The sequence below is a fragment of the Spinacia oleracea genome, chromosome 4 (assembly GCF_020520425.1).
Source record: "Spinacia oleracea cultivar Varoflay chromosome 4, BTI_SOV_V1, whole genome shotgun sequence".
Taxonomy (NCBI): Eukaryota; Viridiplantae; Streptophyta; class Magnoliopsida; order Caryophyllales; family Amaranthaceae; genus Spinacia; species Spinacia oleracea.
In genome coordinates this window covers 41446993-41466789 of record NC_079490.1, presented here as the reverse complement: position 1 = coordinate 41466789, position 19797 = coordinate 41446993, and positions in this window count along the sequence as shown.

Sequence of the window (19797 nt, the reverse complement as noted above, 5' to 3'; positions counted from 1 at the left end):
CGGAAAAATTATTGGAATCGGAAAATAATTCCGGAAACGGAAATATTAAATATTTGTTCGAAACGGAAATTAATTCCGGAATCGGAAATATTAAATATTGTTCGTATCGGAAATGAATTCCGGAATCGGGAAATTAATCGGAAGCGCATCGTACGAATTAGCATCGGACGAGACTTTCTAGAAGAAGGCCCAGCACGAAGCCAGGCCCGCATCCAGCAAGCCAGCGCACCACACAAGATAGCCAAGGCCACACTAGGCCCAGCGCAAGGCCAGGCCCAACAGGCCAAGGCGCGCGCGCGATGGGCTGCAAGTTGCGCTGCTCGCGTGGGCTGCGAGGCTTGCGTGGGCTGAGCGCCCGCAAGGGCGATGCTCGTGTGTGTTTGTGTCCGATATAAATTCTAAATCTAACGGGATTCGTTCAATGATTAAATTCCTAATCCTAATGGATAAATTAGTTAATAAGAGTTTTAATAAAATTATAATTAAGCTAATTAGTATCCTAATAGGATTCCAACTCCCTTTTCATACCCCTATAAATATGTGGCCCTGGTTCACAATTTACAGACGAGTTTTTCAAGTATTCAAAGGTAAGAATTTAAGCAAAAATTCAGCCAAACACTTGCCCCATACCAGCCGAAATCACTTGTACCTTAAGGGCGATTCTAGTTGGTCAATCTTAAGGCGGATCCGGACGTGTTGTGGACTTTTTACGGAGGGGCGACACTTGGAGTCCTAAGACTTGTTCTTGTTCGGTTCGGGCGCAGCTAGGGAGGGCACGCTACAAAGTGTATGCATTCTAGACTAATTATTTGATTATGTGCAATTAATTTGAATCATGGCATATAGGTTTTTCCGCATGATTTATGTTGTTCATATGTATCATAACCTAACAGTGGTATCACGAGCCTCTAATTAATTGCATGATCAATTTTTGCTTAACATGGTTAAATTTTACAAATTTGCAAAGAATTAAAAGGGGTGATTAATTTTTGTAATTGTTAATTAATTGCAAATTGCGTTTATTTAATTATATGTACGCAGTTTTTCGGCAGTTTCTTAGTTACTCAACCAAATCGAGTGATTTTTGTGTCAATTCTGCATGTAAAAGGCATTCTAAAATTTTCACAAATTCCCAAATTCCCAAATTCAAAGCCTTACTATGACTTTTCGGAGGTTTTAGTTTTTCAAACGCAAAAGTTTGTAATTTTAAGATGTTAAATTGAATATTTGCGATTCTTGTTGTTAAATCTTGAATTTTTGATTGACCTAATGTATATGTTTAACAAATTTGAATGCCTAAGCTTGTTAATTATACAACCTAATTTGTAATTGTAATTAATTTGTTGAAATTCGAATAATTTAGAATTTGATTTGATTTTCATAATTAATTGACGATTTAATTAGGTATCCATGATTAAAAACCACCATAAAATTGTTAATTTATGATAAATTTTAAATTTTTATGACCTAGATTTTAATCCATGTTAATCGGAAATTAATTGATTAATAAATTTTCGATTTTTTGCCCTAAAATTATGAAATTAATATGATTTATTAATTTGTCATTAATTTCTCTCATAAATGTTGCACGCACAAAGCAATGGACGCTACGTGTTACCCTTAAGGGGTGTTGTATAGTGCGGGCACGCGACAACGAGCAAGGGAGCTCGTCGCCCGTGCGGTACGAATGCAGCGAGCGACAATCAAGGCGCGAGCGCAGCCCAGCGCCTGGGCGTGTGTGCTGTGCGGTGGGCGAGGGCGATGGGGCAAGGCACAAGCGAGCAAGCGAGACGCGTGTGGGCAGCGATGGGGCTGCGCCACAGCGCGCCTGGCTCGCCCAAGCAAGCAAGACAGAACGCGGAAGCAGGGAGCGATCCCTCGCCCAACGCGCGCTGCCTTGTGCAGCAAGCAGACACGACGAAGCAATGTGGCTGGGTGTGCGTGTGGCATTGCTGCTCGTGCCTTGTGCAGCGATTAGTTGTATGGGGCGCAGCAGCCTCGTGGCTCGATAGGGCTTGGGCGCAAGCCCAAGTGCCTCGTCTTGCTACGATTGATACGTTTTGATTTTAATTTTAGATTTTCAGTTTGGAAATAATTTTAATTAACTTTAAAATTAATAATTTAAATTGTTTTCTCGGAATTTAATTTTGATTATTATAATTATTATAAAATTTAATTTATACTAATTATTTTACTAAAACTAAAACCTTGAATTAATTTAAATTCAATTGTTTAATTCAACTGGAAATAAATTAAAGAGGATTCAATTATAATTTTATATGAGCTTTAAATTTTAATTAAACTTGTATGTTTTCGGTTAGACTAGAAATACATTTTTAAAATTAGTAAAGCATATAAAGTTATTGGTTTAAGTGGGAGCCTTTAGTCATAAACTCTTGATTAGGTCTACAATCCTTTAAGGTTAAAACAACTTGATTAGAATTAATAAGGACTGAATAATTGGTAGATTATTGGTGCCCTTGATTAATTGTTGCAAATATTTATGTGATGCATAACATGTGTTTTACTAACCAGCTATGTGGGCCATTCATGATAATGAATGGGTGAATGGTATATATTGTATATGTACTGTTTTGCAGATTAATGAAAGTGACTAGTATGGCCCAAATAGGATAGAAAATATGGACTGCGTACCATTAATTTGAATGTAATATTGGTCTAAAGTACCAAATTTTATTGCTTTTAAATATGGTCTGAGTACCATCAAATAGTTGTAATTAGTTTAATTATAGCTTATCCTATTTGAAGAAAATGGCGCCTCCCATGGTGAAATTCAAGACGGAGTTTCCAATCCGTTTTCAAGACGGACTTTGAAGTTGAAACTTCAAGTGAAGTCGGGCCTTCGAATTGGTTCTCCTAAAAAGGCAGAATGTTGTAGTCTTGTTAGGACTTGTTCACCTCAACGTTAAACTTGATCTTACAGCTCTTGTCAACTATTGTGATTGCAAGCTCCCTACTGATTTCATCTGCCCTTCCTACTGATCCATCCATTCATTCATTTCATCTTCTGTCGTCCACACCATGGTCGAATTTGCTTAATTCTGTTTTTTTAATTTTGTAATTTCTTAATTCAGTGTAAGCATGTGTGCTAGTCACATGCTTAATTTTCGTTTGCCCCTAGTCACGCATCATCTGCATATAGTTTTCTTTCCTGAGTTGTTCACCAATTAATGATTTGGTCTTGAAGTTACTAAAGAAAGAAAAGAAGCAGCAACTGAACAAATGAGCACGTCTGCACATACACTAACATAATTATATATAGTGATATACATATATATGCATTATATTTTTTCTGTGTGTATTAGTTAATTTTTTTGAAACTTCTTTAGAGTTAAGAGGTATATGTAGTATTAGTTAATATATTTGAGATTAGAAGAATATTCATTCCTGTGATTTTGTGATAAAATTCTGGTGTTTTGGTATTGGTTGAATGGGTTGCAAACACTATGAATTGATACCTTAATTGTATCAAATCAAATATATGGGTTGCAAACACTATGCCATTTCTTCCTAGGGGTGGGGTGACCCTGAAGAGCGAATAGGGTTTTTTAAGTTGTGACAACAGTGTCATTTTGCAGCACATTTTGTACATTTTTCTCCAAGTTGTATATTTGACACTGCAGGATATTTACTCGTATGTGATTTGGTTCGATTCCAGAATACTGTTTGCCATAACTGTTTGATCTCCTTCCTGCCTAGGCTCAAATATGAGTTTTGCTGAGGTCTCGTGATTGCTCTGAGTTTTATTGAACAGGCTTCAAGATGGCATCTTTCTTTATTATAATCTCAGAATTCTCCCTCTAGGGTGAATTCAGTTGAGAGAAAAACTGAGAGAATTTGAAGAAAATGATCTTTGTATTATTGAATGTTAATCTGAATTACAGTGTTTAGTGTATTTATACAAGCTAGAGTGATGTATTGAAACCAATCGTATTGTTTGTACACCTCCTGATTTCAAGGGAAATCAGTTGAGCTTGGTTCTAGAAACTGAGCTGGAACTGAGCAAGGGTTCAGTGAAGTTGCTGCTGTGATCTTGCTTGGCTGAATTGCTGGTGTTGATAGCTTGATCAGTACTGCAGTGGTGTAAACCAACATACACACACACACACACACACACACACTAAAACTAGAGGTTGATGTCTGTTGTTTTCTGATTTCTGACAACTAAAACTAGAGGTTGATGTCTGATGTTTTCTGATTCAAGACAACTAGAGGTAGTATGCTGCAACACTGATTTCTGATGTTTCCCAAATCCCAATTGATTCATGATAAATAATTAAATTGTTTTCAGGTTTATAATGTTGCGTGGTTCATCTGGTTTCTACACCTATGCAATCTGTGAGCACTTGAATGATTGGCTTGCATTCAGCATGGGTGAAACTAGGATCACATTTAAGCTCAACAAACAATGGTATGATGATTCGAATCTATTTATGCACATTTAAGGCTCATTAGGTCGTTATAGGTCATGTTTAGAGCTAAAATGACATTTCCGCTCCCAACTTTGAACTAAAGAACCTAAGGACTCATTTGATTCTTATTGCATGATTAATATGCATAGTTTTAACTTTCTAAAACTCATTCGAATCTATTTATGCACATTTAAGGCTCATTGGGTCGTTATAGGTCATGTTTAGAGCTAAAATGACATTTCCGCTCCCAACTTTGAACTAAAGAACCTAAGGACTCATTTGAATCTTATTACATGACTAATATGCATAGTTTTAACTTTCTAAAACTCATTCGAATCTATTTATGCACATTTAAGACTCATTAGGTCGTTATAGGTCATGTTTAGAGCTAAAATGACATTTCCGCTCCCAACTTTGAACTAAAGAACCTAAGGAGTCATTTGAATCTTATTACATGACTAATATATATAGTTTTAACTTTCTAAAACTCATTCGAATCTATTTATGCACATTTAAGGCTCATTAGGTCGTTATAGGTCATGTTTAGAGCTAAAATGACATTTCCGCTCCCAACTTTGAACTAAAGAACCTAAGGACTCATTTGAATCTTATTACATGACTAATATGCATAGTTTTAACTTTCTAAAACTCATTCGAATCTATTTATGCACATTTAAGGCTCATTAGGTTGTTATAGGTCATGTTTAGAGCTAAAATGACATTTCCGCTCCCAACTTTGAACTAAAGAACCTAAGGACTCATTTGATTCTTATTACATGATTAATATGCATAGTTTTAACTTTCTAAAATTCATTTCAATCTACGTATGCACATTTAAGGCTCATTGGGTCGTTATAGGTCATATTTAGAGCTAAAATGACATTCCGCTCCCAACTTTGAACTAAAGAACCTAAAGACTCATTTGATTCTTATTACATGACTAATATACATAGTTTTAACTTTCTAAGACTCATTCGAATCTATTTATGCACATTTAAGGCTCATTGAGTCGTTATAGGTCATATTTTTAACAACTTAATTATCTCTGTAGTCTGCAACTATATCTTTTTATGCTTCAATGGAATGTAAAGATAATATCGTGAGTGTGAACTTTGGTACTCTATAGCTCATATATTTTCCTTCCATCTTGCAGGGATCGAGTCGATTGGAATTAGAAAGTACGTCAACACGGCCTTAATTAATTAAGGTTTTGTAATGCATGATCTAAAGGGAGCTAAGTGGCCGGATTAGAGAAATTTGTTAGACTAGTTTTAATTTGTTGGACTAGCTAGCTAGGTGTTTAAAAATTGTAAACTTTACGGACGTACTATACGCTTTTCTCTATTGGGTTAATATAAATGAAGTTAATTTAATGATTTATTAATAAAAAATAAGCAGATTCATACCTTGCTATTCTGGTGTTGATTGGTGCGTGTACAGGTTTCAATGCTCAATGGTGTATATATATATATATTTGGTTATTGCCACCTATTTTATATTTTAAAAGAATTTGGAAAAAAAAAAATGTTGTTGAAGGGGGCATTTAATGTACGCCTCTACAACATATGAATTTATGGCGCCAATGTACAGGTATTGGCGCAAAAATACAGGTCTGTTGAGGGGGGCATTTAAGAAGTGAGCCTCAACAGAGGTGTCTGTTGAGGCGGGCTTTTGTAAAGCCCCCCACAACAAGTCCTTATTTTTCGCTTTAGTTTTTGGCCTGTTGAGGCGGGCTTTTGAAAGCCCCCCTCAACAGACTACCTGTTGAGGCGAACAAATCCCGCCTCAACAGCTATGTGAGCTGTTGAAGCCACGTCTGTCGAAGCGGGCCTTGTTCGCCTCAATAAGCCCAAAATGCCCCCCTCAACAGGTATTTTTTCCACTAGTGAATATACTAGATCACATTTATATCTTATGCATGTTTAAGTTATTTATTGCTTTTAAAAATGTCTTAATTATGCATGAGATTATGGCTTGATTATGTTGCATGATTAAGGATTTTAGTTCACTTAAAATCTAACCAACATAGTAAGAGCCTTAAGTTCCAAACTTAAAATTGAGTTAAAAGGTGCCATGCACAAATAACACTTACTTGGATAACCTTTACATCAATCTTAGTAATAGTTTTCCGCCATAGCGAGGTGTTACTTATTGATTCTAAAGGGGTAAGGTACACAAATAATTGTGAGTACATGTTAGTTTGGTGAAACTCAACGATATAAGTAAGGAGTCCTTTTATGTCGTGGCAAATTCGATAGGTTTACCTAATAAGTTCTTAGACGTACCTATTAACCAAGAGTAGTTTCTAGACTATTAGCAAAAGGCTTTTGCTTACCTAAAATATTTTAGAATTGAGTCTAAATACATAATGTGCTTAATTCTTCAATGGTTTTAGGGTCTTGGAATCATTTTATTCACACCTGCCGGAACACATAACTTGAATAAAATGCTTAATAAACATTAAATTATGCATGCATGCTAGAATTTGAGTTTATTAAGAGAAACTGTGAATGATTATTTATTTGTTTATTCTTTTTATATTGTAGTTTTACTATGGCAAACAACAATCAAAACATCATCATGGGTTCTGAGCTTATGGTCAACTTGAACCTAACAAATTTTCTTGAATGGGAAGCTAAGCTTGTTGAAATAGTCAGACTCAATTGACTTGAGTATGTACTGTTGCATCCCATGCCAAGCTACTATGCCAGAGACATGACCCCTGAAAGATTTGCCGCCTGGGATGCGGATCTCAAAAAGGTTATGAGTCTCATGCTGAACAATATCCCTGATGAATGGGCTAGAAGATTTGTAGCTTACGAACCTTTTATGCTCATCAAGAATCTGAGGGATATCTGTCGTGGAAACACAGAGGACATGGACCTAAATGTCCATGAGTTGATTGAATCAATGTCTGGTCTAAAGGTTGGTTCTCCTAACATGTGTTATAGGATAGAGGTCCAAGAAACACATGTTCAGCTCCTTCGCACTAAACAAAGGGTATGCGTCCCACTGAGGTTCCATGTGGAGCTTATGCTTTTATATTTTGATCGCCTAAGTCTGCTAGTGTAGACACCTACTTTTGTCCCCGTTCCCGCAAGGGAAAGGTTCGATGATGAAAGCATAAAAACTCCACTTGACAACGCATCTCCTATAAAATAAACGAATCTCGATTCCCCATTTTACCCGAAACCTGCTATTTATGGAAACCTGCTAAAAATAGTAACTGCCGTAAAAGGTAGCTTCTAAAAGTGGTAAATCATAAAAGATAGAAACCTGTCATAATTAGGTGTTGCATTCCAACATAAATCCTAAATGAGATAGAAAACTGCGAGAATCCTATTCCTAATAGGATTCGGAAATAAGAGTTACGTATTAATTTAAATCATAACGAGCCTAGAGTTCGTAACGGGCCCAGAAGCATTCCGTCACAAATCGATACGCGCTAAAAGACTCAAATTAATCTCAAACTCTACGGATTTTAGAATCCGAATCTGACTAAACAAAAAAACTGCCCAGACCCTATTTTCAACGCCTGGCTCTGGGCGCCGAAATCTTCGGCGCCCAGGCCTGGGCGCTGAAAATACCTGGGTACGTTTCTTTTCCTAATTCTTTGCGGATTAGAACTCTGCAATTCTATCTTTCCACGAACTCTTCCCTATAAATAGGCCCCTAGTTTCGACGTGAAAGAACACACAACAACACATAATATACTCTGAGTATTGACTCTAAACCCCTGAGCCTAAGCCTCTCGCTGCGAAACTGTTCACGCGTTCTGTCGCAATCGATCCATAAATCGAACAGAACGTATCCTGTCCCATAATCGAGATTCGTTAAATAAAAAGGAGAAATAGCAAAGTCAAAGTGGTTAGTTTTCTGAGAACCGTGACGCACCTCTCAAGGGTGCGTCGTAATGTGTCCCTTTTCGATGATTTAACTGCTTTCCTCGCCCTTTTTATGAACTGTTAAACTAACCTAATATGATTGTTCTATCACGCCTAATAAATATAATATTTTTGGGAAATCGGATTATCATGCTAGGTCCCTTAATGCTATTTAAATCAGATAATCACGATTGAATTAGTATTATATGCTGCATATTGCTAAAATCAATTCAGATTAGTTTAATAGTTAACGCATGTCCCTTCAATTATTTATGCTGAGCTAGTAAGGATATCCTGCCTCTAGAGTTATCGACGAGCGAATTACTCCTCTCGGTAGTTACAGTCCCCCGAACCCTCAATCTCTACCTTGCGGGTGTATATTGAGAGATCCCCACACCAGGGATCACAAGGGAACCTACGGCCGTCGTGGTCAAACATAATTGCACTCCCTTTATGTCACGATAACCGGGTTTTGTCAGTTTTTCTCATTGTCGTTAAAAACTGAATGGGGACTCCTATATTACTAGTCAATTGGGTGTATACTCACAGGAAATCCAATTACACTTGATTGAATAAAAAGAATCGTCACACCCACGAGGGACAGGTCACGCATTAGCCTCGCGCTTTTTCGACCCCCTCACAGCTAGGAACACCAATAAGCGAAAGGATGGCAGTCTCTATCTTGCTCAATTCACAACACGGTGGGTTTGGTCTCTTCAAGCAACTATACCTAAGTGAACCAAGAGAAGAAACAGTTGCAGAATTTGTTCACCTTGTCTAAAAGGCTGAGATAATACTCGACTGTGAAGCCAAAGATTTACTCAAGGCTAAAGGGAGACCCTTCAAGAAAGGTGGAAAGTCCAAGGGCAATGCTAAAACAAAGCAGGACAAGTCCACATCAAGCTGTCTTTACTGTGATGGAATAGGCCATTACAAAAGAGAATGTCCAAAGCTAAAGGAAGATCAGAAGAACAGAACAGTCGTTCCATCTTCAGGTATTTTCGTTATAGACTGTATACTTGCTAATTCAACTTCTTGGGTATTAGATACAGGTTGTGGCTCACACTTATGTTCCGATTCATAAGGACTAAGAAGAAGTAGAAGGTTAAGCAAGGGTGAAGTCGACCTACGAGTGGGAAATGGAGCACGGATTGCTGCATTAGCTGTAGGAACTTATTATTTGTCGTTGCCCTCTGGGCTAGTTTTGGAACTGGAAGACTGTTTCCATGTTCCAAGTCTTACTAAAAACATCATTTCTGTTTCTTGCTTAGATGCTAAGGGATTTTCCTTTTTAATAAAAGACAATAGTTGTTCGTTTTATTTTAAAGAGATGTTTTATGGATCAGCTAGATTAGTCAATGGACTTTATTTATTAGATCACGACAAACAAGTTTATAACATAAATACCAAAATGGATGATTCAGATCTCACCTATCTGTGGCATTGTCGATTAGGCCATATTAACTTGAAACGCATAGAAAGACTTGAAAAGAAAGGAATTCTAGAACCATTTGACTTAGAGGATTATGGTAAGTGCGAATCATGTGTACTTGGTAAAATGACAAAGCAACCTTTCTCTAAAGTTGGAGAAAGAGCAACTGAACTATTGGATTTAATCCATACAGATGTATGTGGACCAATAAGTATAAATGCTAGAGGTGGTTTCAGCTACTTTATCACTTTCACTGATGACTTCAGTAGATATGGTTATGTCTACCTAATGAAGCATAAGTCTGAATCCTTTGACAAATTCAAGGAATTTCAGAGTGAAGTAGAGAATCAATTAGGCAATAAGATTAAGGCACTGCGGTCTGACAGAGGCGGTGAATATCTGAGCTATGAATTTGGTTACCATCTGAAAGAATGTGGAATTCTATCAGAATTGACACCTCCTGGAACACCACAATGGAACGGTGTGTCGGAACGGAGGAACAGAACCTTGCTAGACATGGTTAGATCAATGATGGGTCAGGCCGAACTTCCAATAGAATTTTGGGGACATGCACTAAACACAGCTGCACTCACTATAAATAGAGCTCCATCTAAAGCTGTTGAAAAGACTCCATATGAGTTATGGTTTGGAAAGCCTCCAAAAGTGTATTTTCTTAAGATTTGGGGATGTGAAGTATACGTCAAACGATTAATTTCAGACAAACTTCATCTAAAATCTGACAAATGTATCTTTGCGGGATACCCAAAGGAAACAAAGGGGTATTACTTCTACAATACATCTGAGAACAAGGTGTTTGTTGCTCGAGATGGTATCTTTTTGGAAAAGGATCACATTTCCAAAATGAAAAGTGGGAGAAAAGTAGACCTCGAAGAAATTCGAGTCGAACAACAAACTCTAGAGAATGCTCAAGATGACATTCAGGATGAAACTCAGAGATCTTTAGAAGTATCTGGTGAGAATCATGGACCATCTAGAAATGTAACCCCGCGTAGATCGCAAAGATATAGATCTCAACCGGAAAGGTACTTAGGTATTTTGACGAACGAGAGCTATGACGTTCTATTACTTGAAAGTGATGAACCTGCGACTTACAAACAAGCTATGATGAGCCCTAGCTCCAAGCAATGGCAAGAAGCCATGCAATCTGAATTAGACTCCATGTCTGAAAACCAAGTTTGGGATTTGGTCGATTTGCCAGATGGCTACCAAGCCATAGGAAGCAAATGGGTTTTCAAACTGAAAAAGGACAAGGATGGGAAACTTGAAGTTTTCAAAGCTAGATTGGTTGCAAAAGGTTACAGGCAAGTCCACGGTGTGGATTACGATGAAACCTTTTCACCAGTTGCAATGCTAAAGTCTATTCGGATAATGTTAGCAATCGCTGCATATTACGATTACAAAATATGGCAGATGGATGTCAAAACCTCTTTCTTAAACGACGTTTTAACAGAAACTGTGTTTATGACAAAGCCTGAGGGTTTTGAGGATCCAAAGAATGCTAAAAAGGTATGCAAGCTTAAGAAATCAATCTACGGATTGAAGCAAGCATCAAGGAGCTGGAATATACGTTTTGATGAAGCAGTCAGTAACTTTGGTTTCATCAAGAACGCAGACGAATCTTGTGTATACAAGAAGGTCAGTGGGAGCAAAATTGCTTTTCTAGTATTATATGTCGACGACATATTACTTATCAGAAATGACATTCCTATGTTGAACTCTGTCAAGATTTGGCTTGGGAAATGTTTTTCGATGAAGGATCTAGGAGAAGCACAGTACATACTGGGCATCAAGATTTACAGAGATAGATCTAAGAAGATGATTGGACTTAGTCAAAGCACTTATATCAATAAGGTGCTTGAAAGGTTCAAGATGGCAGACTCCAAGCGAGGCTACCTACCCATGTCTCATGGAATGACTCTAAGCAAGACTCAGTGCCCAAAAACACTTGATGAGCGTAGACGAATGAGTGGGATTCCATATGCATCATTGATTGGTTCAATAATGTATGCTATGATATGTACACGCCCGGATGTTGCGTATGCACTCAGTGCTACGAGCAGATACCAGTCAGACCTAGGAGAGGCACATTGGACTGCTGCCAAGAACATTCTGATGTACCTGAAAAGGCACAAAGATGATTTCCTTGTCTATGGTGGAGATGATGAATTAATTGTTAAAGTCTATACGGACGCAAGTTTCCAAACCGACAAAGATGATTTCAGATCACAGTCTGGGTTTGTCTTCTGCCTCAACGGAGGTGCAGTAAGCTGGAAAAGTGCTAAGCAAAGCACCATTGCGGATTCTACAACTGAAGCGGAGTACATTGCTGCACATGAAGCAGCAAAGGAAGCTATATGGCTGAGGAAGTTCATAGGTGAACTTGGTGTAGTCCCCTCCATTAAAGGACCAATAGCTCTGTATTGTGATAATAATGGAGCTATTGCACAGGCAAAGGAGCCTAGACACCACTAGAGAGTCAAGCATGTACTTCGTAGATTTCACCTTCTACGAGAGTTCTGTTAGGTTATGATACATATGACAATTCATAAATCATGCGGAAAATCCATTAAGCCAGGAAAACATATTATTTACACATAATCATTTAGCATAGTTTAGATGCATACTCTTTGTTGCGTGCCTTCCCTAGCTGCGCCCGAACCGAACAAGAACAAGTCTTTAGGACTCCAAGTGTCGTCCCTCCGTAGATAGTCCACAGCACGTCCAGATCCGCCTTAAGATTGACCAACTAGAATCGCCCTTAAGGTGCTACTTATTTTCGGCTAAATGGGCAAGAGTTATGGCTGATTTTTGTGCTTAAAAATCCTAGCTTTGAATACTTGAAAACTTGTTTTTAAATTTATGACCCTAGGCATATATTTATAGAACCTTGGAAAGGATTTCGAATCCTGTTAGAATACTAATTAATTAATTAGAATCTTATTAGAACTCTAAATAATTAATTTAATCTTTTAGGATTAGGATTTCATCTATGCACGAATTCCGATAGCTTTAGGATTCGTATAGCACGTACACACGCACCGCATGAGCATCGCACGCCCATGCGCAAGCCTTGCTGCCCACGCTGTGCGCACGGCGCACAGGCCCACTGCCCGCAGCCCATTTGTGCGCGCGCGCCAGCCTTGGCTGGGACTGGCCTTGCGCTGGGCCTGGTCGAGGCATTGGCGTGTTGTTGGATGCGTGTGGCTTGCTGGGCGATGGCCTAGCTTCGTGCTGGGCCCTCGTTCGACAGGCCTCGTCCGATGCTTATTCGTACGATACGCTTCCGATTAAATTCCCGGTTCCGGAATTCATTTCCGATACGAACAATATTTAACATTTCCGATTCCGGAATCAATTTCCGTTTCGAACAAATATTTAATATTTCCGTTTCCGGAATTATTTTCCGATTCCGATAATATTTCCGATTCTGGCAATATTTCCGTTTCCGGCAATATTTCCGATTCCGGCAATATTTCCATTTCCGATAATATTTTCCGATACGTACCATGTTTCCGTTTCCGGCAACATCTACGACTTGGATAATATTTATATTTCCGATACGATCCATATTTCCGTTTCCGGCAATATCATCGTTTCCGGAGTATTCATTTCTTGCTTGTGACGATCTCAGCTCCCACTGAAACCAAGATCTGTCGATTCCGAATATCCGTAGATGGAGTATTTAATGCTATTAAATACTTGATCCGTTTACGTACTATTTGTGTGACCCTACGGGTTCAGTCAAGAGTAAGCTGTGGATTAATATCATTAATTCCACTTGAACTGAAGCGGCCTCTAGCTAGGCATTCGGCTCACTTGATCTCACTGAATTATTAAATTGTTAATTAATACTGAACCGCATTTATTAGAATTAACATAGAATGCATACTTGGACCAAGGGCATTATTTCCTTCAGTCTCCCACTTGTCCTTAGGGACAAGTGTGCATTTCCTAATTCCTTTGTCGCTTGATACTTGCTCTTGAACATAAGGTTAGAGTTGTCATCCTTATTATGTCCAGAGGTGTTCCTCGGTTTCAGAGTTCACCTGATCAAATAAACAGATAATCATAGCCTATGATTCATCCGAGCACGGCCATGCATTTCACAGTTTCTAGCTCTCCGAGTGGCCTTGTACAACTTTTAAGCATCTCATCCCGATTTATTGGAGGATAATCCCAATCTTGCGATCTTGAGATTAGACTTCGTTTGATAGGTGATTACCGGAGCGTTGCCTTTATAGCCTCCTTTTACGGTGCGACGGTTGGTCAACGTCAAAGCAACCAGTTCTCAAACAAGTAATCTCAAATCACTCAGGTATTGAGGATTTAGTGTCTAATAATTTTAATGAAATTTACTTATGACAGATTTTCATCTCTTACAGTAAAGTTTCATAGGTCTTGTCCGATACTAGTCTTCCCAAAGTAAGTATCTATGCAAATGATTATGACATTGCCATGTCCACATAGTTCAAGAAACAGAACTACTAGTCATCTTGCATTCTAATCGTCTAACGTTTTCTATGCGTCCAATTTTATAGAAAACTCCCACTAGGGACCATTTTCAACCTTTGACATTCAAGTTCACTTGATAGACATTTCTTAGTCACAGGACTGGTCCTGACAGTCTATCTTGAATATATCGTCAAATTGAAGGGACTCATCATTTAATAAACCACTAATTAAATGGAAAAATGAATTCTTTTCATTTGTTGTGAATGATTAACCAATAATGTTTTACAAAGATTTAAACTCTAAAACTTTAAAACATGAAACAGGGACATCAAAGCCATTCTCCAATATGCTTGATTCCCATAGCTGCAGTGTGCGAGTTGTGCTTCGCCTGCGGCAGAGGTTTAGTTAATGGATCTGATATGTTGTCATCAGTTCCTATCTTGTTTATCTCGACTTCTTTTCTTTCAACGAACTCTCGTAGAAGGTGAAATCTACGAAGTACATGCTTGACTCTCTGGTGGTGTCTAGGCTCCTTTGCCTGTGCAATAGCTCCGTTATTATCACAATACAGGGCTATTGGTCCTTTAATGGAGGGGACTACACCAAGTTCACCTATGAACTTCCTTAGCCATATAGCTTCCTTTGCTGCTTCATGTGCAGCAATGTACTCCGCTTCAGTTGTAGAATCCGCAATGGTGCTTTGCTTAGCACTTTTCCAGCTTACTGCACCCCCGTTGAGGCAGAAGACAAACCCAGACTGTGATCTGAAATCATCTTTGTCGGTTTGGAAACTTGCGTCCGTATAGCCTTTAACAATTAATTCATCATCTCCACCATAGACCAGGAAGTCATCTTTGTGCCTTTTCAGGTACTTCAGAATATTCTTGGCAGCAGTCCAATGCGCCTCTCCTGGATCTGACTTGTATCTGCTCGTAGCACTGAGTGCGTACGCAACATCCGGGCGTGTACATATCATAGCATACATTATTGAACCAATTAATGATGCATATGGAATCCCATTCATTCGTCTACGCTCATCAAGTGTTTTTGGGCACTGAGTCTTGCTTAGAGTTATTCCATGAGACATGGGTAGGTAGCCTCGCTTGGAGTCCGCCATCTTGAACCTATCAAGCACCTTATTGATATAAGTGCTTTGACTAAGTCCAATCATCTTTTTAGATCTATCTCTGTAAATCTTGATGCCCAATATGTACTGTGCTTCTCCTAGATCTTTTATCGAAAAACATTTCCCAAGCCAAATCTTGACAGAGTTCAACATAGTAATGTCATTTCCGATAAGTAATATGTCGTCGACATATAATACTAGGAAAGCAATCTTGCTCCCACTGACCTTCTTGTATACACAAGATTCGTCTGCGTTCTTGATGAAACCAAAGTCACTGACTGCTTCATCAAAACGTATATTCCAGCTCCTGGATGCCTGCTTCAATCCGTAGATTGACTTCTTTAGCTTGCATACCTTTTTAGCATTCTTTGGATCCTCAAAACCTTCAGGCTGTGTCATAAACACAGTTTCTGTTAAAACGCGTTTAAGAAAGCAGTTTTGACATCCATCTGCCATATTTCGTAATCGTAATATGCAGCGATTGCTAACATTATCCGAATAGACTTTAGCATTGCAACTGGTGAAAAGGTTTCATCGTAATCCACACCGTGGACTTGCCTGTAACCTTTTGCAACCAATCTAGCTTTGAAAACTTCAAGTTTCCCATCCTTGTCCTTTTTCAGTTTGAAAACCCATTTGCTTCCAATGGCTTGGTAGCCATCTGGCAAATCGACCAAATCCCATACTTGGTTTTCAGACATGGAGTCTAATTCAGATTGCATGGCTTCTTGCCATTGCTTGGAGCTAGGGCTCGTCATAGCTTGTTTGTAAGTCGCAGGTTCATCACTTTCAAGTAATAGAACGTCATAGCTCTCGTTTGTCAAAATACCTAAGTACCTTTCCGGTTGAGATCTATATCTTTGCGATCTACGCGGGGTAACATTTCTAGATTGACCATGATTCTCACCAGATTCTTCTAAAGATCTCTGAGTTTCATCCTGAATATCATCTTGAGCATTCTCTGGAGTTTGTTGTTCGACTCGAATTTCTTCGAGGTCTACTTTTCTCCCACTTGTCATTTTGGAAATGTGATCTTTCTCCAAAAAGACACCATCTCGAGCAACAAACACCTTGTTCTCAGATGTATTGTAGAAGTAATACCCCTTTGTTTCCTTTGGATAGCCCACAAGGATACATTTGTCAGATTTTGGATGAAGTTTGTCTGAAATTAATCGTTTGACGTATACTTCACATCCCCAAATCTTCAGAAAAGACACATTTGGAGGCTTTCCAAACCATAATTCATATGGAGTCTTTTCGTTAGCTTTAGACGGAGCTCTATTTATAGTGAGTGCAGCTGTATTTAGTGCATGTCCCCAAAATTCTAATGGAAGTTTGGCCTGACCCATCATTGACCTGACCATGTCTAGCAAGGTTCTGTTCCTCCGTTCCGACACACCGTTCCATTGTGGTGTTCCAGGAGGAGTCAATTCTGATAGAATTCCACATTCTTTCAGATGGTCATCAAATTCATAGCTCAGATATTCACCACCTCTATCAGACCGCAGTGCCTTAATCTTCTTGCCTAATTGATTCTCTACTTCACTCTGAAATTCCTTGAATTTGTCAAAGGATTTAGACTTATGCTTCATTAGGTAGACATAACCATATCTACTGAAGTCATCAGTGAAAGTGATAAAGTAGCTGAAACCACCTCTAGCATTTATACTTATTGGTCCACATACATCTGTATGGATTAAATCCAATAGTTCAGTTGCTCTTTCTCCAACTTTAGAGAAAGGTTGCTTTGTCATTTTGCCAAGTACACATGATTCGCACTTACCATAATCCTCTAAGTCAAATGGTTCTAGAATTCCTTTCTTTTCAAGTCTTTCTATGCGTTTCAAGTTAATATGGCCTAATCGACAATGCCACAGATAGGTGAGATCTGAATCATCCATTTTGGTATTTATGTTATAAACTTGTTTGTCGTGATCTAATAAATAAAGTCCATTGACTAATCTAGCAGATCCATAAAACATCTCTTTAAAATAAAACGAACAACTATTGTCTTTTATTAAAAAGGAAAATCCCTTAGCATCTAAGCAAGAAACTGAAATGATGTTTTTAGTAAGACTTGGAACATGGAAACATTCTTCCAGTTCCCGGAGGGCAACGACAAATAGTAAGTTCCTACAGCTAATGCAGCAATCCGTGCTCCATTTCCCACGTCGACTTCACCCTTGCTTAACTTTCTACTTCTTCTTAGTCCCTGTGGATTGGAACATAAGTGTGAGCCACAACCTGTATCTAATACCCAAGAAGTTGAATTAGCAAGTATACAGTCTATAACGAAAATACCTGAAGATGGAACGACTGTTCCGTTCTTCTGATCTTCCTTTAGCTTCAAGCAATCTCTCTTCCAATGCCCCTTCTTCTTGCAGTAGAAGCATTCGGATTCAGAAGTGGGTTGACTGGCCTTCCTCTTTACAGATTTGGCGCTAGTTTTCTTAGTTGGGCTGGCCTTGTTGCCACCTTTCTTAGCATTCCTCTTCTTTCCAGATTTCTTGAACTTGCCCCCACGCACCATAAGCACATCCTGCTTATCACTTTTGAGCGTCTTTTCAGCGGTCTTCAGCATACCGTGAAGCTCAGTGAGCGTTTTGTCCAGACTATTCATACTGTAGTTCAGTTTGAACTGATCATACCCGCTATGAAGAGAATGGAGGATGGTGTCTATAGCCATTTCCTGAGAAAATTGCTGATCCAGCCGACTCATATTCTCAATGAGTCCAATCATTTTGAGAACATGTGGACTTACGGGCTCGCCTTTCTTAAGCTTGATCTCAAGAATTTGCCTATGAGTCTCGAATCTTTCGACTCGAGCCAGATCTTGGAACATGTTCTTCAACTCACTGATGATTGTGAAAGCATCTGAGTTGATGAACGTTTTCTGCAGATCTGCACTCATGGTGGCGAGCATTAGACATTTCACATCCTTATTGGCATCAATCCAACGATTGAGGGCTGCCTGAGTGACCCCGTCGCCTGTGGCTTCGGGCATCGCCTCTTCTAGGACATACTCCTTTCCTTCCTGCATAAGAACTATTTGCAAGTTCCTTTGCCAGTCAAGGAAGTTTTTCCCGTTCAACTTCTCCTTTTCGAGAATTGATCGAATGTTGAATAAATTGTTGTTTGCCATATTTAAAACTACAATTGAAAAGAATAAACAAATAAATAACCATTCACAGTTTCTCTTAATAAACTTAAATTCTAGCATTCATGCATAATTCAATGTTCATTAAGCATTTTATTCAAGTTATGTGTTCCGGCAGGTGTGAATAAAATGATTCCAAGATCCTAAAATCATTGAAGAACTAAGCACAGTTTGTCGACTTAATCCTAAAACATCTTAGGTAAGCAAAAGCCTTTTGCTAATAGTCTAGAAACTATTCTTGGTTGATAGGTACGTCTAAGAACTTATTAGGTAAACCTATCGATTTTGCCACGACATAAAAGGACTCCTTACTTATATCGTTGAGTTTCACCAAAACTAACATGTACTCACAATTATTTGTGTACCTTGCCCCTTTAGGACCAATAAGTAACACCTCGCTGAGCGAAAACTATTACTAGATTGATGTAAAGGATATCCAAGCAAGTGTATATTTTGGCATGGCACCTTTTAACTCAATTTTTAAGTTTGGAACTTAAGGCTCTTACTATGTTGGTTAGATTTTAAGTGAACTAAAATCCTTAATCATGCAACATAATCAAGCTTTTGATCTCATGCATTTTAAGACATATTTAAAAGCAATAAATAACTTAAAACATGCATAAGATAAATGTGATCTAGTATGGCCCGACTTCATCTTGAAGATTTAACTTCAAAGTCCGTCTTGAAAATCTCCGTGGGAGGCACCATTTTCTTCAAATAGAATAAGCTATAATTAAAACTAATTACAACTATTTGATGGTACGCAGACCATTTTGAATTGAAAAACAACTTGGTACTTTAGACCAATTACATTCAAATTAATGGTACGCAGACCATATTTTCTATCCTATTTGGGCCATACTAGTCACTTCATAACCTGCAAAACAGTACATATACAATATATACCATTCACCCATTCATTATCATGAATGGCCCACATAGCTGGTTAGTAAAACACATTATGCATCACATGAACATTTGCATCAATTAATCAAGGGCACCAATAATCTACAAATTATTTAGTCCTTATTAATTCTAATCAAGTTGTTTTAACCTTAAGGATTTGTAGACCTAATCAAGAGTATATGACTAAAAAGGGCTCCCACTTAAACCAATAAATTCATATGCTTTACTAATTTTAAACATAAAAATGTATTTCTAGTCTAACCGGAAACATACAAATTTAATTAAAATTTAAAGCTCATATAAATTTATAATTGAATCCAAAATGTTTAATTTAATTTCAGTCGTATTTAAATTAATTCAAGATTTTAATTTTAGTAAAATAATTA